The sequence below is a fragment of the Cervus elaphus genome, unplaced genomic scaffold, assembly GCF_910594005.1.
Source record: "Cervus elaphus unplaced genomic scaffold, mCerEla1.1, whole genome shotgun sequence".
NCBI lineage: Eukaryota > Metazoa > Chordata > Mammalia > Artiodactyla > Cervidae > Cervus > Cervus elaphus.
In genome coordinates this window covers 3,263,906-3,286,505 of record NW_025316784.1, presented here as the reverse complement: position 1 = coordinate 3,286,505, position 22,600 = coordinate 3,263,906, and positions in this window count along the sequence as shown.

The window sequence follows — 22,600 nt, the reverse complement described above, 5'->3', positions numbered from 1 at the left end:
TTTTTTGCTCCTCGCATTTTTCACACCTTTTCATGCTCCTGGTCTTTCTTTGTTTTTCTTTTTTTAACTCCTCGCATTTTTCACACCTTTTCATGCTCCTGGTCTTTTTTTTTTTTTGCTCCCCGGATTTTTCACAACTTTTCATGCTCCTGGTCTTTCTTTTTTTTTTTTTTTGCTCCTCACATTTTTCACACCTTTTCATGCTCCTGGTCTTTTTTTTTTTTTGCTCCTCGCATTTTTCACACCTTTTCATGCTCCTGGTCTTTCTTTTTTTTTTTTTTTTTTTTTTCTCCTCGCATTTTTCACACCTTTTCATGCTCCTGGTCTTTCTTTTTTTTTTTTTTTTGCTCCTCGCATTTTTCACACCTTTTCATGCTCCTGGTCTTTTTTTTTTTTTTGCTCCTCACATTTTTCACACCTTTTCATGCTCCTGGTCTTTTTTTTTTTTTGCTCCTCGCATTTTTCACACCTTTTCATGCTCCTGGTCTTTCTTTCTTTCTTTTTTTTTTTTTTTCTCCTCGCATTTTTCACACCTTTTCATGTTCCTGGTCTTTTTTTTTTTGTTTGTTTCTCCTCGCATTTTTCACAACTTTTCATGCTCCTGGTCTTTTTTTTTTTTTACTCCTCGCATTTTTCACACCTTTTCATGCTCCTGGTCTTTTTTTTTTTTTTTTTTTGCTCCTCGCATTTTTCACAACTTTTCATGCTCCTCGTCTTTCTTTTTTTTTTTTTTGCTCCTCGCATTTTTCACACCTTTTCATGCTCCTGGTCTTTCTTTTTTTTTTTTTTTTTTTTGCTCCTCGCATTTTTCACACCTTTTCATGCTCCTGGTCTTTCTTTCTTTCTTTTTTTTTTTTTTGCTTCTCGCAATTTTCACACCTTTTCATGCTCCTCGCATTTTTCACACCTCTTCATGCTCCTCGCATTTTTCACACCTTTTCATGTTCCTGGTCTTTTTTTTTTTTCTCCTCGCATTTTTCACACCTTTTCATGCTCCTCGCATTTTTCACACCTCTTCATGCTCCTCGCATTTTTCACACCTTTTCATGCTCCTGGTTTTTTTTTTTTTTTTTGCTCCTCGCATTTTTCACACCTTTTCATGCTCCTGGTCTTTCTTTCTTTCTTTTTTTTTTTTTTGTCCTCGCATTTTTCACCCCTTTTCATGTTCCAGGTCTTTTTTTTTTTTTCTCCTCGCATTTTTCACACCTTTTCATGCTCCTCGCATTTTTCACACCTCTTCATGCTCCTCGCATTTTTCACACCTTTTCATGCTCCTGGTCTTTCTTTTTTTTTTTTTTGCTCTCCGCATTTATCTCAGCTTTTCATGCTCCTGGTCTTTCTTTTTTTTTTTTTGCTCCTCGCATTTTTCACACCTTTTCATGTTCCTGGTCTGTTTTTTTTTTTTTTTTTTTTTTTGCTCCTCGCTTTTTTCACACCTTTTCATGCTCCTGGTCTTTTTTTTTTTTTTTTTTTTTGCTCCTCGCATTTTTCACACCTCTTCATACTCCTCGCATTTTTCACAACTTTTCATGCTCGTCGCATTTTTCACACCTTTTCATGCTCCTGGTCTTTTTTTTTTTTTTTTTTGCTCCCCGCATTTTTCTCACCTTTTCATGCTCCTGGTCTTTCTTTTTTTTTTTTTTGCTCCCCGCATTTTTCTCACCTTTTCATGCTCCTGGTCTTTCTTTTTTTTTTTTTTTTTGCTCCTCGCTTTTTTCACACCTTTTCATGCTCCTGGTCTTTTTTTTTTTTTTGCTCCTCGCATTTTTGATACCTTTTCATGCTCCTGGGCTTTCTTTTTTTTTTTTTTTTGCTCCTCGCATTTTTCACACCTTTTCATGCTCCTGGTCTTTTTTTTTTTTTTTTTTGCTCCTCGCATTTTTCACACCTTTTCATGCTCCTGGTCTTTCTTTCTTTCTTTTTTTTTTTTTTTTGTCCTCGCATTTTTCACACCTTTTCATGTTCCAGGTCTTTTTTTTTTTTCTCCTCGCATTTTTCACACCTTTTCATGCTCCTCGCATTTTTCACACCTCTTCATGCTCCTCGCATTTTTCACACCTTTTCATGCTCCTGGTCTTTCTTTTTTTTTTTTTTGCTCCCCGCATTTATCTCACCTTTTCATGCTCCTGGTCTTTCTTTTTTTTTTTTTGCTCCTCGCATTTTTCACACCTTTTCATGTTCCTGGTCTCTTTTTTTTTTTTTTTTTTTTTTGCTCCTCGCATTTTTCACACCTCTTCATGCTCCTCGCATTTTTCACAACTTTTCATGCTCGTCGCATTTTTCACACCTTTTCATGCTCCTGGTCTTTCTTTTTTTTTTTTTTGCTCCCCGCATTTTTCTCACCTTTTCATGCTCCTGGTCTTTCTTTTTTTTTTTTTTTTTGCTCCTCGCATTTTTCACACCTTTTCATGCTCCTGGTCTTTTTTTTTTTTTTGCTCCTCGCATTTTTCACACCTTTTCATGCTCCTGGGCTTTCTTTTTTTTTTTTTTGCTCCTCGCATTTTTCACACCTTTTCATGCTCCTCGCATTTTTCACACCTCTTCATGCTCCTCGCATTTTTCACACCTTTTCATGCTCCTGGTCTTTCTTTTTTTTTTTTTTGCTCCCCGCATTTATCTCACCTTTTCATGCTCCTGGTCTTTCTTTTTTTTTTTTTGCTCCTCGCATTTTTCACACCTTTTCATGTTCCTGGTCTCTTTTTTTTTTTTTTTTTTTTTGCTCCTCGCATTTTTCACACCTCTTCATGCTCCTCGCATTTTTCACAACTTTTCTTGCTCTTCGCATTTTTCACACCTTTTCATGCTCCTGGTCTTTCTTTTTTTTTTTTTTGCTCCCCGCATTTTTCTCACCTTTTCATGCTCCTGGTCTTTCTTTTTTTTTTTTTTTTTGCTCCTCGCATTTTTCACACCTTTTCATGCTCCTGGTCTTTTTTTTTTTTTTACTCCTCGCATTTTTCACTCCTTTTCATGCTCCTGGTCTTTTTTTTTTTTTTTTTTGCTCCTCGCATTTTTCACACCTTTTCATGCTCCTCGCATTTTTCACACCTCTTCATGCTCCTCGCATTTTTCACACCTTTTCATGCTCGTCGCATTTTTCACACCTTTTCATGCTCCTGGTCTTTCTTTTTTTTTTTTTGCTCCTCGCATTTTTCACACCTTTCATGCTCCTGGTCTTTTTTTTTTTTTTGCTCCTCGGATTTTTCACACCTTTTCATGTTCCTGGTCTCTTTATTTTTTTTTTTTTTTTTGCTCCTCGCATTTTTCACACCTTTTCATGCTCCTGGTCTTTCTTTTTTTTTTTTTGCTCCTCGCATTTTTCACACCTTTTCATGCTCCTGGTGTTTTTTTTTTTTTTTTTTTTTTGCTCCTCGCATTTTTAACACCTTTTCATGCTCCTGGTTTTTTTTTTTTTGCTCCTCAAATTTTTCACACCTTTTCATGCTTCTCGCATTTTTCACACCTCTTCTTGCTTCTCGCATTTTTCACACCTTTTCATGCTCCTGGTCTTTCTTTTTTTTTTTTTTTTTTTTGCTCCTCGCATTTTTCACACCTTTTCATGCTCCTGGTCTTTCTTTCTTTCTTTTTTTTTTTTTTTTGCTCCTCGCATTTTTCACACCTTTTCATGCTCCTGGTCTTTCTTTCTTTCTTTTTTTTTTTTTTTTCTCCTCGCATTTTTCACACCTTTTCATGTTCCTGGTCTTTTTTTTTTTGTTTGTTTCTCCTCGCATTTTTCACAACTTTTCATGCTCCTGGTCTTTTGTTTTTTTTACTCCTCGCATTTTTCACACCTTTTCATGCTCCTGGTCTTTTTTTTTTTTTGCTCCTCGCATTTTTCACACCTTTTCATGATCCTGGTCTTTCTTTTTTTTTTTTTGCTCCTCGCATTTTTCACACCTTTTCATGCTCCTGGTGTTTCTTTTTTTTTTTTTTTTTTGCTCCTCGCATTTTTAACACCTTTTCATGCTCCTGGTTTTTTTTTTTTTGCTCCTCAAATTTTTCACACCTTTTCATGCTTCTCGCATTTTTCAGACCTCTTCATGCTCCTCGCATTTTTCACACCTTTTCATGCTTCTCGCATTTTTCACACCTTTTCATGCTCCTGGTCTTTCTTTTTTTTTTTTTTTTTTTTGCTCCTCGCATTTTTCACACCTTTTCATGCTCCTGGTCTTTCTTTCTTTCTTTTTTTTTTTTTTTTGCTCCTCGCATTTTTCACACCTTTTCATGCTCCTGGTCTTTCTTTCTTTCTTTTTTTTTTTTTTTTCTCCTCGCATTTTTCACACCTTTTCATGCTCCTGGTCTTTTTTTTTTTTTACTCCTCGCATTTTTCACACCTTTTCATGCTCCTGGTCTTTTTTTTTTTTTTTTTGCTCCTCGCATTTTTCACACCTTTTCATGCTCCTCGCATTTTTCACACCTCTTCATGCTCCTCGCATTTTTCACACCTTTTCATGCTCGTCGCATTTTTCACACCTTTTCATGCTCCTGGTCTTTCTTTTTTTTTTTTTGCTCCTCGCATTTTTCACACCTTTCATGCTCCTGGTCTTTTTTTTTTTTTTGCTCCTCGGATTTTTCACACCTTTTCATGTTCCTGGTCTCTTTATTTTTTTTTTTTTTTTTTGCTCCTCGCATTTTTCACACCTTTTCATGCTCCTGGTCTTTCTTTTTTTTTTTTTGCTCCTCGCATTTTTCACACCTTTTCATGCTCCTGGTGTTTTTTTTTTTTTTTGCTCCTCGCATTTTTAACACCTTTTCATGCTCCTGGTTTTTTTTTTTTGCTCCTCAAATTTTTCACACCTTTTCATGCTTCTCGCATTTTTCACACCTTTTCATGCTTCTCGCATTTTTCACACCTTTTCATGCTCCTGGTCTTTCTTTTTTTTTTTTTTTTTTTGCTCCTCGCATTTTTCACACCTTTTCATGCTCCTGGTCTTTCTTTCTTTCTTTTTTTTTTTTTTTTTGCTCCTCGCATTTTTCACACCTTTTCATGCTCCTGGTCTTTCTTTCTTTCTTTTTTTTTTTTTTTTCTCCTCGCATTTTTCACACCTTTTCATGTTCCTGGTCTTTTTTTTTTTGTTTGTTTCTCCTCGCATTTTTCACAACTTTTCATGCTCCTGGTCTTTTTTTTTTTTTACTCCTCGCATTTTTCACACCTTTTCATGCTCCTGGTCTTTTTTTTTTTTTTTTTGCTCCTCGCATTTTTCACACCTCTTCATGCTCCTCGCATTTTTCACACCTCTTCATGCTCCTCGCATTTTTCACACCTTTTCATGTTCCTGGTCTTTTTTTTTTTTCTCCTCGCATTTTTCACACCTTTTCATGCTCCTCGCATTTTTCACACCTCTTCATGCTCCTCGCATTTTTCACACCTTTTCATGCTCCTGGTTTCTTTTTTTTTTTTTGCTCCTCGCATTTTTCCCACCTTTTCATGTTCCTGGTCTTTTTTTTTTTTTTTTTTTTTTTTTGCTCCTCGCATTTTTCACACCTTTTCATGCTCCTGGTCTTTCTTTCTTTCTTTTTTTTTTTTTTGTCCTCGCATTTTTCACCCCTTTTCATGTTCCAGGTCTTTTTTTTTTTTTCTCCTCGCATTTTTCACACCTTTTCATGCTCCTCGCATTTTTCACACCTCTTCATGCTCCTCGCATTTTTCACACCTTTTCATGCTCCTGGTCTTTCTTTTTTTTTTTTTTGCTCTCCGCATTTATCTCAGCTTTTCATGCTCCTGGTCTTTCTTTTTTTTTTTTTGCTCCTCGCATTTTTCACACCTTTTCATGTTCCTGGTCTCTTTTTTTTTTTTTTTTTTTTTTTGCTCCTCGCATTTTTCACACCTTTTCATGCTCCTGGTCTTTTTTTTTTTTTTTTTTTTTGCTCCTCGCATTTTTCACACCTCTTCATACTCCTCGCATTTTTCACAACTTTTCATGCTCGTCGCATTTTTCACACCTTTTCATGCTCCTGGTCTTTCTTTTTTTTTTTTTTGCTCCCCGCATTTTTCTCCCCTTTTCTTGCTCTTGGTCTTTCTTTTTTTTTTTTTTGCTCCCCGCATTTTTCTCACCTTTTCTTGCTCCTGGTCTTTCTTTTTTTTTTTTTTTTTGCTCCTCGCATTTTTCACACCTTTTCATGCTCCTGGTCTTTTTTTTTTTTTTGCTCCTCGCATTTTTGATACCTTTTCATGCTCCTGGGCTTTCTTTTTTTTTTTTTTTGCTCCTCGCATTTTTCACACCTTTTCATGCTCCTGGTCTTTTTTTTTTTTTTTTTTGCTCCTCGCATTTTTCACACCTTTTCATGCTCCTGGTCTTTCTTTCTTTCTTTTTTTTTTTTTTTTGTCCTCGCATTTTTCACACCTTTTCATGTTCCAGGTCTTTTTTTTTTTTCTCCTCGCATTTTTCACACCTTTTCATGCTCCTCGCATTTTTCACACCTCTTCATGCTCCTCGCATTTTTCACACCTTTTCATGCTCCTGGTCTTTCTTTTTTTTTTTTTTGCTCCCCGCATTTATCTCACCTTTTCATGCTCCTGGTCTTTCTTTTTTTTTTTTTGCTCCTCGCATTTTTCACACCTTTTCATGTTCCTGGTCTCTTTTTTTTTTTTTTTTTTTTTTGCTCCTCGCATTTTTCACACCTCTTCATGCTCCTCGCATTTTTCACAACTTTTCATGCTCGTCGCATTTTTCACACCTTTTCATGCTCCTGGTCTTTCTTTTTTTTTTTTTTTCTCCCCGCATTTTTCTCACCTTTTCATGCTCCTGGTCTTTCTTTTTTTTTTTTTTTTTGCTCCTCGCATTTTTCACACCTTTTCATGCTCCTGGTCTTTTTTTTTTTTTTGCTCCTCGCATTTTTCACACCTTTTCATGCTCCTGGGCTTTCTTTTTTTTTTTTTTTGCTCCTCGCATTTTTCACACCTTTTCATGCTCCTCGCATTTTTCACACCTCTTCATGCTCCTCGCATTTTTCACACCTTTTCATGCTCCTGGTCTTTCTTTTTTTTTTTTTTGCTCCCCGCATTTATCTCACCTTTTCATGCTCCTGGTCTTTCTTTTTTTTTTTTTGCTCCTCGCATTTTTCACACCTTTTCATGTTCCTGGTCTCTTTTTTTTTTTTTTTTTTTTTTGCTCCTCGCATTTTTCACACCTCTTCATGCTCCTCGCATTTTTCACAACTTTTCATGCTCGTCGCATTTTTCACACCTTTTCATGCTCCTGGTCTTTCTTTTTTTTTTTTTTGCTCCCCGCATTTTTCTCACCTTTTCATGCTCCTGGTCTTTCTTTTTTTTTTTTTTTTTGCTCCTCGCATTTTTCACACCTTTTCATGCTCCTGGTCTTTTTTTTTTTTTTCTCCTCGCCTTTTTCCCTCCTTTTCATGCTCCTGGTCTTTTTTTTTTTTTTTTTTGCTCCTCGCATTTTTCACACCTTTTCATGCTCCTCGCATTTTTCACACCTCTTCATGCTCCTCGCATTTTTCACACCTTTTCATGCTCGTCGCATTTTTCACACCTTTTCATGCTCCTGGTCTTTCTTTTTTTTTTTTTTGCTCCTCGCATTTTTCACACCTTTCATGCTCCTGGTCTTTTTTTTTTTTTTGCTCCTCGGATTTTTCACACCTTTTCATGTTCCTGGTCTCTTTATTTTTTTTTTTTTTTTTGCTCCTCGCATTTTTCACACCTTTTCATGCTCCTGGTCTTTCTTTTTTTTTTTTTGCTCCTCGCATTTTTCACACCTTTTCATGCTCCTGGTGTTTTTTTTTTTTTTTTTTTTTGCTCCTCGCATTTTTAACACCTTTTCATGCTCCTGGTTTTTTTTTTTTGCTCCTCAAATTTTTCACACCTTTTCATGCTTCTCGCATTTTTCACACCTTTTCATGCTTCTCGCATTTTTCACACCTTTTCATGCTCCTGGTCTTTCTTTTTTTTTTTTTTTTTTTGCTCCTCGCATTTTTCACACCTTTTCATGCTCCTGGTCTTTCTTTCTTTCTTTTTTTTTTTTTTTTGCTCCTCGCATTTTTCACACCTTTTCATGCTCCTGGTCTTTCTTTCTTTCTTTTTTTTTTTTTTTTCTCCTCGCATTTTTCACACCTTTTCATGTTCCTGGTCTTTTTTTTTTTGTTTGTTTCTCCTCGCATTTTTCACAACTTTTCATGCTCCTGGTCTTTTGTTTTTTTTACTCCTCGCATTTTTCACACCTTTTCATGCTCCTGGTCTTTTTTTTTTTTTGCTCCTCGCATTTTTCACACCTTTTCATGTTCCTGGTCTTTCTTTTTTTTTTTTTGCTCCTCGCATTTTTCACACCTTTTCATGCTCCTGGTGTTTCTTTTTTTTTTTTTTTTTTGCTCCTCGCATTTTTAACACCTTTTCATGCTCCTGGTTTTTTTTTTTTTTGCTCCTCAAATTTTTCACACCTTTTCATGCTTCTCGCATTTTTCAGACCTCTTCATGCTCCTCGCATTTTTCACACCTTTTCATGCTTCTCGCATTTTTCACACCTTTTCATGCTCCTGGTCTTTCTTTTTTTTTTTTTTTTTTTGCTCCTCGCATTTTTCACACCTTTTCATGCTCCTGGTCTTTCTTTCTTTCTTTTTTTTTTTTTTTTGCTCCTCGCATTTTTCACACCTTTTCATGCTCCTGGTCTTTCTTTCTTTCTTTTTTTTTTTTTTTTCTCCTCGCATTTTTCACACCTTTTCATGCTCCTGGTCTTTTTTTTTTTTTACTCCTCGCATTTTTCACACCTTTTCATGCTCCTGGTCTTTTTTTTTTTTTTTTTGCTCCTCGCATTTTTCACACCTTTTCATGCTCCTCGCATTTTTCACACCTCTTCATGCTCCTCGCATTTTTCACACCTTTTCATTCTCGTCGCATTTTTCACACCTTTTCATGCTCCTGGTCTTTCTTTTTTTTTTTTTGCTCCTCGCATTTTTCACACCTTTCATGCTCCTGGTCTTTTTTTTTTTTTTGCTCCTCGGATTTTTCACACCTTTTCATGTTCCTGGTCTCTTTATTTTTTTTTTTTTTTTTGCTCCTCGCATTTTTCACTCCTTTTCTTGCTCCTGGTCTTTCTTTTTTTTTTTTTGCTCCTCGCATTTTTCACACCTTTTCATGCTCCTGGTGTTTTTTTTTTTTTTGCTCCTCGCATTTTTAACACCTTTTCATGCTCCTGGTTTTTTTTTTTTGCTCCTCAAATTTTTCACACCTTTTCATGCTTCTCGCATTTTTCACACCTTTTCATGCTTCTCGCATTTTTCACACCTTTTCATGCTCCTGGTCTTTCTTTTTTTTTTTTTTTTTTTGCTCCTCGCATTTTTCACACCTTTTCATGCTCCTGGTCTTTCTTTCTTTCTTTTTTTTTTTTTTTTGCTCCTCGCATTTTTCACACCTTTTCATGCTCCTGGTCTTTCTTTCTTTCTTTTTTTTTTTTTTTTCTCCTCGCATTTTTCACACCTTTTCATGTTCCTGGTCTTTTTTTTTTTGTTTGTTTCTCCTCGCATTTTTCACAACTTTTCATGCTCCTGGTCTTTTTTTTTTTTTTACTCCTCGCATTTTTCACACCTTTTCATGCTCCTGGTCTTTTTTTTTTTTTTTTTGCTCCTCGCATTTTTCACACCTCTTCATGCTCCTCGCATTTTTCACACCTCTTCATGCTCCTCGCATTTTTCACACCTTTTCATGTTCCTGGTCTTTTTTTTTTTTCTCCTCGCATTTTTCACACCTTTTCATGCTCCTCGCATTTTTCACACCTCTTCATGCTCCTCGCATTTTTCACACCTTTTCATGCTCCTGGTTTCTTTTTTTTTTTTTGCTCCTCGCATTTTTCACACCTTTTCATGTTCCTGGTCTTTTTTTTTTTTTTTTTTTTTTTTGCTCCTCGCATTTTTCACACCTTTTCATGCTCCTGGTCTTTCTTTCTTTCTTTTTTTTTTTTTTGTCCTCGCATTTTTCACCCCTTTTCATGTTCCAGGTCTTTTTTTTTTTTTCTCCTCGCATTTTTCACACCTTTTCATGCTCCTCGCATTTTTCACACCTCTTCATGCTCCTCGCATTTTTCACACCTTTTCATGCTCCTGGTCTTTCTTTTTTTTTTTTTTGCTCTCCGCATTTATCTCAGCTTTTCATGCTCCTGGTCTTTCTTTTTTTTTTTTTGCTCCTCGCATTTTTCACACCTTTTCATGTTCCTGGTCTCTTTTTTTTTTTTTTTTTTTTTTTGCTCCTCGCATTTTTCACACCTTTTCATGCTCCTGGTCTTTTTTTTTTTTTTTTTTTTTGCTCCTCGCATTTTTCACACCTCTTCATACTCCTCGCATTTTTCACAACTTTTCATGCTCGTCGCATTTTTCACACCTTTTCATGCTCCTGGTCTTTCTTTTTTTTTTTTTTGCTCCCCGCATTTTTCTCACCTTTTCATGCTCCTGGTCTTTCTTTTTTTTTTTTTTTTTGCTCCTCGCATTTTTCACACCTTTTCATGCCCTTGGTCTTTTTTTTTTTTTTGCTCCTCGCATTTTTGACACCTTTTCATGCTCCTGGGCTTTCTTTTTTTTTTTTTTGCTCCTCGCATTTTTCACACCTTTTCATGCTCCTGGTCTTTTCTTTTTTTTTTTTTGCTCCTCGCATTTTTCACCCCTTTTCATGCTCCTGGTCTTTCTTTCTTTCTTTTTTTTTTTTTTTTGTCCTCGCATTTTTCACACCTTTTCATGTTCCAGGTCTTTTTTTTTTTTCTCCTCGCATTTTTCACACCTTTTCATGCTCCTCGCATTTTTCACACCTCTTCATGCTCCTCGCATTTTTCACACCTTTTCATGCTCCTGGTCTTTCTTTTTTTTTTTTTTGCTCCCCGCATTTATCTCACCTTTTCATGCTCCTGGTCTTTCTTTTTTTTTTTTTGCTCCTCGCATTTTTCACACCTTTTCATGTTCCTGGTCTCTTTTTTTTTTTTTTTTTTTTTGCTCCTCGCATTTTTCACACCTCTTCATGCTCCTCGCATTTTTCACAACTTTTCATGCTCGTCGCATTTTTCACACCTTTTCATGCTCCTGGTCTTTCTTTTTTTTTTTTTTGCTCCCCGCATTTTTCTCACCTTTTCATGCTCCTGGTCTTTCTTTTTTTTTTTTTTTTTTGCTCCTCGCATTTTTCACACCTTTTCATGCTCCTGGTCTTTTTTTTTTTTTTGCTCCTCGCATTTTTCACACCTTTTCATGCTCCTGGGCTTTCTTTTTTTTTTTTTTGCTCCTCGCATTTTTCACACCTTTTCATGCTCCTGGTCTTTTTTTTTTTTTTTTTGCTCCTCGAATTTTTCACACCTTTTCATGCTCCTGGTCTTTCTTTTTTTTTTTTTTTGTTCCCCGCATTTTACTCACCTTTTCATGCTCCTGGTCTTTTTTTTTTTTTTTTTTTTTTTGCTCCTCGCATTTTTCACACCTTTTCATGCTCCTGGTCTTTTTTTTTTTTTTTTGCTCCTCGCATTTTTCACACCTTTTCATGCTCCTGGTCTTTCTTTTTTTTTTTTTGCTCCTCGCATTTTTCACACCTTTTCATGCTCCTGGTCTTTCTTTTTTTTTTTTTTTTTAACTCCTCGCATTTTTCACACCTTTTCATGCTCCTGGTCTTTTTTTTTTTTTTGCTCCCCGGATTTTTCACAACTTTTCATGCTCCTGGTCTTTTTTTTTTTTTTTTTTTTTTTTGCTCCTCGCATTTTTCACACCTTTTCATGCTCCTGGTCTTTCTTTTTTTTTTTTTGCTCCTCGCATTTTTCACACCTTTTCATGCTCCTGGTCTTTCTTTGTTTTTCTTTTTTTAACTCCTCGCATTTTTCACACCTTTTCATGCTCCTGGTCTTTTTTTTTTTTTGCTCCCCGGATTTTTCACAACTTTTCATGCTCCTGGTCTTTTTTTTTTTTTTTTTTTTTTTTGCTCCTCGCATTTTTCACACCTTTTCATGCTCCTGGTCTTTTTTTTTTTTTTGCTCCTCACATTTTTCACACCTTTTCATGCTCCTGGTCTTTTTTTTTTTTTGCTCCTCGCATTTTTCACACCTTTTCATGCTCCTGGTTTCTATTTTTTTTTTTGCTCCTCGCATTTTTCACACCTTTTCATGTTCCTGGTCTTTTTTTTTTTTTTTTTTTTTTTGCTCCTCGCATTTTTCACACCTTTTCATGCTCCTGGTCTTTCTTTCTTTCTTTTTTTTTTTTTTTGTCCTCGCATTTTTCACACCTTTTCATGTTCCAGGTCTTTTTTTTTTTTTCTCCTCGCATTTTTCACACCTTTTCATGCTCCTCGCATTTTTCACACCTCTTCATGCTCCTCGCATTTTTCACACCTTTTCATGCTCCTGGTCTTTCTTTTTTTTTTTTTTGCTCCCCGCATTTATCTCAGCTTTTCATGCTCCTGGTCTTTCTTTTTTTTTTTTTGCTCCTCGCATTTTTCACACCTTTTCATGTTCCTGGTCTCTTTTTTTTTTTTTTTTGCTCCTCGCATTTTTCACACCTTTTCATGCTCCTGGTCTTTTTTTTTTTTTTGCTCCTCGCATTTTTGACACCTTTTCATGCTCCTGGGCTTTCTTTTTTTTTTTTTTGCTCCTCGCATTTTTCACACCTTTTCATGCTCCTGGTCTTTTTTTTTTTTTTTTTGCTCCTCGCATTTTTCACACCTTTTCATGCTCCTGGTCTTTCTTTCTTTCTTTTTTTTTTTTTTTGTCCTCGCATTTTTCACACCTTTTCATGTTCCAGGTCTTTTTTTTTTTTCTCCTCGCATTTTTCACACCTTTTCATGCTCCTCGCATTTTTCACACCTTTTCATGCTCCTGGTCTTTCTTTTTTTTTTTTTTGCTCCCCGCATTTTTCTCACCTTTTCATGCTCCTGGTCTTTTTTTTTTTTTTTTTTTTTTGCTCCTCGCATTTTTCACACCTTTTCATGCTCCTGGTCTTTTTTTTTTTTTTGCTCCTCGCATTTTTCACACCTTTTCATGCTCCTGGGCTTTCTTTTTTTTTTTTTTGCTCCTCGCATTTTTCACACCTTTTCATGCTCCTGGTCTTTTTTTTTTTTTTTTTGCTCCTCGAATTTTTCACACCTTTTCATGCTCCTGGTCTTTCTTTTTTTTTTTTTTTGTTCCCCGCATTTTACTCACCTTTTCATGGTCCTGGTCTTTTTTTTTTTTTTTTTTTTTTTGCTCCTCGCATTTTTCACACCTTTTCATGCTCCTGGTCTTTTTTTTTTTTTTTTGCTCCTCGCATTTTTCACACCTTTTCATGCTCCTGGTCTTTCTTTTTTTTTTTTTGCTCCTCGCATTTTTCACACCTTTTCATGCTCCTGGTCTTTCTTTTTTTTTTTTTTTTTAACTCCTCGCATTTTTCACAACTTTTCATGCTCGTCGCATTTTTCACACCTTTTCATGCTCCTGGTCTTTCTTTTTTTTTTTTTTGCTCCCCGCATTTTTCTCACCTTTTCATGCTCCTGGTCTTTCTTTTTTTTTTTTTTTTTGCTCCTCGCATTTTTCACACCTTTTCATGCTCCTGGTTTTTTTTTTTTTTTGCTCCTCGCTTTTTTCTCTCCTTTTCATGCTCCTGGTCTTTTTTTTTTTTTTTTTTGCTCCTCGCATTTTTCACACCTTTTCATGCTCCTCGCATTTTTCACACCTCTTCATGCTCCTCGCATTTTTCACACCTTTTCATGCTCGTCGCATTTTTCACACCTTTTCATGCTCCTGGTCTTTCTTTTTTTTTTTTTGCTCCTCGCATTTTTCACACCTTTCATGCTCCTGGTCTTTTTTTTTTTTTTGCTCCTCGGATTTTTCACACCTTTTCATGTTCCTGGTCTCTTTATTTTTTTTTTTTTTTTTGCTCCTCGCATTTTTCACACCTTTTCATGCTCCTGGTCTTTCTTTTTTTTTTTTTGCTCCTCGCATTTTTCACACCTTTTCATGCTCCTGGTGTTTTTTTTTTTTTTTTTTTTTGCTCCTCGCATTTTTAACACCTTTTCATGCTCCTGGTTTTTTTTTTTTGCTCCTCAAATTTTTCACACCTTTTCATGCTTCTCGCATTTTTCACACCTTTTCATGCTTCTCGCATTTTTCACACCTTTTCATGCTCCTGGTCTTTCTTTTTTTTTTTTTTTTTTTGCTCCTCGCATTTTTCACACCTTTTCATGCTCCTGGTCTTTCTTTCTTTCTTTTTTTTTTTTTTTTGCTCCTCGCATTTTTCACACCTTTTCATGCTCCTGGTCTTTCTTTCTTTCTTTTTTTTTTTTTTTTCTCCTCGCATTTTTCACACCTTTTCATGTTCCTGGTCTTTTTTTTTTTGTTTGTTTCTCCTCGCATTTTTCACAACTTTTCATGCTCCTGGTCTTTTTTTTTTTTTACTCCTCGCATTTTTCACACCTTTTCATGCTCCTGGTCTTTTTTTTTTTTTGCTCCTCGCATTTTTCACACCTTTTCATGATCCTGGTCTTTCTTTTTTTTTTTTTGCTCCTCGCATTTTTCACACCTTTTCATGCTCCTGGTGTTTCTTTTTTTTTTTTTTTTTTGCTCCTCGCATTTTTAACACCTTTTCATGCTCCTGGTTTTTTTTTTTTTGCTCCTCAAATTTTTCACACCTTTTCATGCTTCTCGCATTTTTCACACCTCTTCATGCTCCTCGCATTTTTCACACCTTTTCATGCTTCTCGCATTTTTCACACCTTTTCATGCTCCTGGTCTTTCTTTTTTTTTTTTTTTTTTTGCTCCTCGCATTTTTCACACCTTTTCATGCTCCTGGTCTTTCTTTCTTTCTTTTTTTTTTTTTTTTGCTCCTCGCATTTTTCACACCTTTTCATGCTCCTGGTCTTTCTTTCTTTCTTTTTTTTTTTTTTTTCTCCTCGCATTTTTCACACCTTTTCATGCTCCTGGTCTTTTTTTTTTTTTACTCCTCGCATTTTTCACACCTTTTCATGCTCCTGGTCTTTTTTTTTTTTTTTTTGCTCCTCGCATTTTTCACACCTTTTCATGCTCCTCGCATTTTTCACACCTCTTCATGCTCCTCGCATTTTTCACACCTTTTCATGCTCGTCGCATTTTTCACACCTTTTCATGCTCCTGGTCTTTCTTTTTTTTTTTTTGCTCCTCGCTTTTTTCACACCTTTCATGCTCCTGGTCTTTTTTTTTTTTTTGCTCCTCGGATTTTTCACACCTTTTCATGTTCCTGGTCTCTTTATTTTTTTTTTTTTTTTTTGCTCCTCGCATTTTTCACACCTTTTCATGCTCCTGGTCTTTCTTTTTTTTTTTTTGCTCCTCGCATTTTTCACACCTTTTCATGCTCCTGGTGTTTTTTTTTTTTTTTTTTTTTGCTCCTCGCATTTTTAACACCTTTTCATGCTCCTGGTTTTTTTTTTTTGCTCCTCAAATTTTTCACACCTTTTCATGCTTCTCGCATTTTTCACACCTTTTCATGCTTCTCGCATTTTTCACACCTTTTCATGCTCCTGGTCTTTCTTTTTTTTTTTTTTTTTTTTGCTCCTCGCATTTTTCACACCTTTTCATGCTCCTGGTCTTTCTTTCTTTCTTTTTTTTTTTTTTTTGCTCCTCGCATTTTTCACACCTTTTCATGCTCCTGGTCTTTCTTTCTTTCTTTTTTTTTTTTTTTTCTCCTCGCATTTTTCACACCTTTTCATGTTCCTGGTCTTTTTTTTTTTGTTTGTTTCTCCTCGCATTTTTCACAACTTTTCATGCTCCTGGTCTTTTTTTTTTTTTACTCCTCGCATTTTTCACACCTTTTCATGCTCCTGGTCTTTTTTTTTTTTTTTTTGCTCCTCGCATTTTTCACACCTCTTCATGCTCCTCGCATTTTTCACACCTCTTCATGCTCCTCGCATTTTTCACACCTTTTCATGTTCCTGGTCTTTTTTTTTTTTCTCCTCGCATTTTTCACACCTTTTCATGCTCCTCGCATTTTTCACACCTCTTCATGCTCCTCGCATTTTTCACACCTTTTCATGCTCCTGGTTTCTTTTTTTTTTTTTGCTCCTCGCATTTTTCACACCTTTTCATGTTCCTGGTCTTTTTTTTTTTTTTTTTTTTTTTTGCTCCTCGCATTTTTCACACCTTTTCATGCTCCTGGTCTTTCTTTCTTTCTTTTTTTTTTTTTTGTCCTCGCATTTTTCACCCCTTTTCATGTTCCAGGTCTTTTTTTTTTTTTCTCCTCGCATTTTTCACACCTTTTCATGCTCCTCGCATTTTTCACACCTCTTCATGCTCCTCGCATTTTTCACACCTTTTCATGCTCCTGGTCTTTCTTTTTTTTTTTTTTGCTCTCCGCATTTATCTCAGCTTTTCATGCTCCTGGTCTTTCTTTTTTTTTTTTTGCTCCTCGCATTTTTCACACCTTTTCATGTTCCTGGTCTCTTTTTTTTTTTTTTTTTTTTTTTGCTCCTCGCATTTTTCACACCTTTTCATGCTCCTGGTCTTTTTTTTTTTTTTTTTTTTTGCTCCTCGCATTTTTCACACCTCTTCATACTCCTCGCATTTTTCACAACTTTTCATGCTCGTCGCATTTTTCACACCTTTTCATGCTCCTGGTCTTTCTTTTTTTTTTTTTTGCTCCCCGCATTTTTCTCACCTTTTCATGCTCCTGGTCTTTCTTTTTTTTTTTTTTTTTGCTCCTCGCATTTTTCACACCTTTTCATGCCCTTGGTCTTTTTTTTTTTTTTGCTCCTCGCATTTTTGACACCTTTTCATGCTCCTGGGCTTTCTTTTTTTTTTTTTTGCTCCTCGCATTTTTCACACCTTTTCATGCTCCTGGTCTTTTCTTTTTTTTTTTTTGCTCCTCGCATTTTTCACACCTTTTCATGCTCCTGGTCTTTCTTTCTTTCTTTTTTTTTTTTTTTTGTCCTCGCATTTTTCACACCTTTTCATGTTCCAGGTCTTTTTTTTTTTTCTCCTCGCATTTTTCACACCTTTTCATGCTCCTCGCATTTTTCACACCTCTTCATGCTCCTCGCATTTTTCACACCTTTTCATGCTCCTGGTCTTTCTTTTTTTTTTTTTTGCTCCCCGCATTTATCTCACCTTTTCATGCTCCTGGTCTTTCTTTTTTTTTTTTTGCTCCTCGCATTTTTCACACCTTTTCATGTTCCTGGTCTCTTTTTTTTTTTTTTTTTTTTTGCTCCTCGCATTTTTCACACCTCTTCATGCTCCTCGCATTTTTCACAACTTTTCATGCTCGTCGCATTTTTCACACCTTTTCATGCTCCTGGTCTTTCTTTTTTTTTTTTTTGCTCCCCGCATTTTTCTCACCTTTTCATGCTCCTGGTCTTTCTTTTTTTTTTTTTTTTTGCTCCTCGCATTTTTCACACCTTTTCATGCTCCTGGTCTTTTTTTTTTTTTTGCTCCTCGCATTTTTCACACCTTTTCATGCTCCTGGGCTTTCTTTTTTTTTTTTTTGCTCCTCGCATTTTTCACACCTTTTCATGCTCCTGGTCTTTTTTTTTTTTTTTTTGCTCCTCGAATTTTTCACACCTTTTCATGCTCCTGGTCTTTCTTTTTTTTTTTTTTTGTTCCCCGCATTTTACTCACCTTTTCATGCTCCTGGTCTTTTTTTTTTTTTTTTTTTTTTGCTCCTCGCATTTTTCACACCTTTTCATGCTCCTGGTCTTTTTTTTTTTTTTTGCTCCTCGCATTTTTCACACCTTTTCATGCTCCTGGTCTTTCTTTTTTTTTTTTTGCTCCTCGCATTTTTCACACCTTTTCATGCTCCTGGTCTTTCTTTTTTTTTTTTTTTTTAACTCCTCGCATTTTTCACACCTTTTCATGCTCCTGGTCTTTTTTTTTTTTTTGCTCCCCGGATTTTTCACAACTTTTCATGCTCCTGGTCTTTTTTTTTTTTTTTTTTTTTTTTTGCTCCTCGCATTTTTCACACCTTTTCATGCTCCTGGTCTTTCTTTTTTTTTTTTTGCTCCTCGCATTTTTCACACCTTTTCATGCTCCTGGTCTTTCTTTGTTTTTCTTTTTTTAACTCCTCGCATTTTTCACACCTTTTCATGCTCCTGGTCTTTTTTTTTTTTTGCTCCCCGGATTTTTCACAACTTTTCATGCTCCTGGTCTTTTTTTTTTTTTTTTTTTTTTTTTGCTCCTCGCATTTTTCACACCTTTTCATGCTCCTGGTCTTTTTTTTTTTTTTGCTCCTCACATTTTTCACACCTTTTCATGCTCCTGGTCTTTTTTTTTTTTTGCTCCTCGCATTTTTCACACCTTTTCATGCTCCTGGTTTCTATTTTTTTTTTTGCTCCTCGCATTTTTCACACCTTTTCATGTTCCTGGTCTTTTTTTTTTTTTTTTTTTTTTTGCTCCTCGCATTTTTCACACCTTTTCATGCTCCTGGTCTTTCTTTCTTTCTTTTTTTTTTTTTTTGTCCTCGCATTTTTCACACCTTTTCATGTTCCAGGTCTTTTTTTTTTTTTCTCCTCGCATTTTTCACACCTTTTCATGCTCCTCGCATTTTTCACACCTCTTCATGCTCCTCGCATTTTTCACACCTTTTCATGCTCCTGGTCTTTCTTTTTTTTTTTTTTGCTCCCCGCATTTATCTCAGCTTTTCATGCTCCTGGTCTTTCTTTTTTTTTTTTTGCTCCTCGCATTTTTCACACCTTTTCATGTTCCTGGTCTCTTTTTTTTTTTTTTTTGCTCCTCGCATTTTTCACACCTTTTCATGCTCCTGGTCTTTTTTTTTTTTTTGCTCCTCGCATTTTTGACACCTTTTCATGCTCCTGGGCTTTCTTTTTTTTTTTTTTGCTCCTCGCATTTTTCACACCTTTTCATGCTCCTGGTCTTTTTTTTTTTTTTTTTGCTCCTCGCATTTTTCACACCTTTTCATGCTCCTGGTCTTTCTTTCTTTCTTTTTTTTTTTTTTTGTCCTCGCATTTTTCACACCTTTTCATGTTCCAGGTCTTTTTTTTTTTTCTCCTCGCATTTTTCACACCTTTTCATGCTCCTCGCATTTTTCACACCTTTTCATGCTCCTGGTCTTTCTTTTTTTTTTTTTTGCTCCCCGCATTTATCTCACCTTTTCATGCTCCTGGTCTTTCTTTTTTTTTTTTTGCTCCTCGCATTTTTCACACCTTTTCATGTTCCTGGTCTCTTTTTTTTTTTTTTTTTTTTGCTCCTCGCATTTTTCACACCTTTTCATGCTCCTGGTCTTTTTCTTTTTTTTTTTTTTTTTGCTCCTCGCATTTTTCACACCTCTTCATGCTCCTCGCATTTTTCACAACTTTTCATGCTCGTCGCATTTTTCACACCTTTTCATGCTCCTGGTCTTTCTTTTTTTTTTTTTTGCTCCCCGCATTTTTCTCACCTTTTCATGCTCCTGGTCTTTCTTTTTTTTTTTTTTTTTGCTCCTCGCATTTTTCACACCTTTTCATGCTCCTGGTCTTTTTTTTTTTTTTGCTCCTCGCATTTTTCACACCTTTTCATGCTCCTGGGCTTTCTTTTTTTTTTTTTTGCTCCTCGCATTTTTCACACCTTTTCATGCTCCTGGTCTTTTTTTTTTTTTTTTTGCTCCTCGAATTTTTCACACCTTTTCATGCTCCTGGTCTTTCTTTTTTTTTTTTTTTGTTCCCCGCATTTTACTCACCTTTTCATGCTCCTGGTCTTTTTTTTTTTTTTTTTTTTTTTGCTCCTCGCATTTTTCACACCTTTTCATGCTCCTGGTCTTTTTTTTTTTTTTTTGCTCCTCGCATTTTTCACACCTTTTCATGCTCCTGGTCTTTCTTTTTTTTTTTTTGCTCCTCGCATTTTTCACACCTTTTCATGCTCCTGGTCTTTCTTTTTTTTTTTTTTTTTAACTCCTCGCATTTTTCACACCTTTTCATGCTCCTGGTCTTTTTTTTTTTTTGCTCCCCGGATTTTTCACAACTTTTCATGCTCCTGGTCTTTTTTTTTTTTTTTTTTTTTTTGCTCCTCGCATTTTTCACACCTTTTCATGCTCCTGGTCTTTTTTTTTTTTTGCTCCTCGCATTTTTCACACCTTTTCATGCTCCTGGTTTCTATTTTTTTTTTTGCTCCTCGCATTTTTCACACCTTTTCATGTTCCTGGTCTTTTTTTTTTTTTTTTTTTTTTTGCTCCTCGCATTTTTCACACCTTTTCATGCTCCTGGTCTTTCTTTCTTTCTTTTTTTTTTTTTTTGTCCTCGCATTTTTCACACCTTTTCATGTTCCAGGTCTTTTTTTTTTTTTCTCCTCGCATTTTTCACACCTTTTCATGCTCCTCGCATTTTTCACACCTCTTCATGCTCCTCGCATTTTTCACACCTTTTCATGCTCCTGGTCTTTCTTTTTTTTTTTTTTGCTCCCCGCATTTATCTCAGCTTTTCATGCTCCTGGTCTTTCTTTTTTTTTTTTTGCTCCTCGCATTTTTCACACCTTTTCATGTTCCTGGTCTCTTTTTTTTTTTTTTTTGCTCCTCGCATTTTTCACACCTTTTCATGCTCCTGGTCTTTTTTTTTTTTTTGCTCCTCGCATTTTTGACACCTTTTCATGCTCCTGGGCTTTCTTTTTTTTTTTTTTGCTCCTCGCATTTTTCACACCTTTTCATGCTCCTGGTCTTTTTTTTTTTTTTTTTGCTCCTCGCATTTTTCACACCTTTTCATGCTCCTGGTCTTTCTTTCTTTCTTTTTTTTTTTTTTTGTCCTCGCATTTTTCACACCTTTTCATGTTCCAGGTCTTTTTTTTTTTTCTCCTCGCATTTTTCACACCTTTTCATGCTCCTCGCATTTTTCACACCTTTTCATGCTCCTGGTCTTTCTTTTTTTTTTTTTTGCTCCCCGCATTTATCTCACCTTTTCATGCTCCTGGTCTTTCTTTTTTTTTTTTTGCTCCTCGCATTTTTCACACCTTTTCATGTTCCTGGTCTCTTTTTTTTTTTTTTTTTTTTGCTCCTCGCATTTTTCACACCTTTTCATGCTCCTGGTCTTTTTCTTTTTTTTTTTTTTTTTGCTCCTCGCATTTTTCACACCTCTTCATGCTCCTCGCATTTTTCACAACTTTTCATGCTCGTCGCATTTTTCACACCTTTTCATGCTCCTGGTCTTTCTTTTTTTTTTTTTTGCTCCCCGCATTTTTCTCACCTTTTCATGCTCCTGGTCTTTCTTTTTTTTTTTTTTTTTGCTCCTCGCATTTTTCACACCTTTTCATGCTCCTGGTCTTTTTTTTTTTTTTGCTCCTCGCATTTTTCACACCTTTTCATGCTCCTGGGCTTTCTTTTTTTTTTTTTTGCTCCTCGCATTTTTCACACCTTTTCATGCTCCTGGTCTTTTTTTTTTTTTTTTTGCTCCTCGAATTTTTCACACCTTTTCATGCTCCTGGTCTTTCTTTTTTTTTTTTTTTGTTCCCCGCATTTTACTCACCTTTTCATGCTCCTGGTCTTTTTTTTTTTTTTTTTTTTTTTTGCTCCTCGCATTTTTCACACCTTTTCATGCTCCTGGTCTTTTTTTTTTTTTTTTGCTCCTCGCATTTTTCACACCTTTTCATGCTCCTGGTCTTTCTTTTTTTTTTTTTGCTCCTCGCATTTTTCACACCTTTTCATGCTCCTGGTCTTTCTTTTTTTTTTTTTTTTTAACTCCTCGCATTTTTCACACCTTTTCATGCTCCTGGTCTTTTTTTTTTTTTGCTCCCCGGATTTTTCACAACTTTTCATGCTCCTGGTCTTTTTTTTTTTTTTTTTTTTTTTGCTCCTCGCATTTTTCTCACCTTTTCATGCTCCTGGTCTTTTTTTTTTTTTGCTCCTCGCATTTTTCACACCTTTTCATGCTCCTGGTTTCTATTTTTTTTTTTGCTCCTCGCATTTTTCACACCTTTTCATGTTCCTGGTCTTTTTTTTTTTTTTTTTTTTTTTGCTCCTCGCATTTTTCACACCTTTTCATGCTCCTGGTCTTTCTTTCTTTCTTTTTTTTTTTTTTTGTCCTCGCATTTTTCACACCTTTTCATGTTCCAGGTCTTTTTTTTTTTTTCTCCTCGCATTTTTCACACCTTTTCATGCTCCTCGCATTTTTCACACCTCTTCATGCTCCTCGCATTTTTCACACCTTTTCATGCTCCTGGTCTTTCTTTTTTTTTTTTTTGCTCCCCGCATTTATCTCAGCTTTTCATGCTCCTGGTCTTTCTTTTTTTTTTTTTGCTCCTCGCATTTTTCACACCTTTTCATGTTCCTGGTCTCTTTTTTTTTTTTTTTTGCTCCTCGCATTTTTCACACCTTTTCATGCTCCTGGTCTTTTTTTTTTTTTTGCTCCTCGCATTTTTGACACCTTTTCATGCTCCTGGGCTTTCTTTTTTTTTTTTTTGCTCCTCGCATTTTTCACACCTTTTCATGCTCCTGGTCTTTTTTTTTTTTTTTTTGCTCCTCGCATTTTTCACACCTTTTCATGCTCCTGGTCTTTCTTTCTTTCTTTTTTTTTTTTTTTGTCCTCGCATTTTTCACACCTTTTCATGTTCCAGGTCTTTTTTTTTTTTCTCCTCGCATTTTTCACACCTTTTCATGCTCCTCGCATTTTTCACACCTTTTCATGCTCCTGGTCTTTCTTTTTTTTTTTTTTGCTCCCCGCATTTATCTCACCTTTTCATGCTCCTGGTCTTTCTTTTTTTTTTTTTGCTCCTCGCATTTTTCA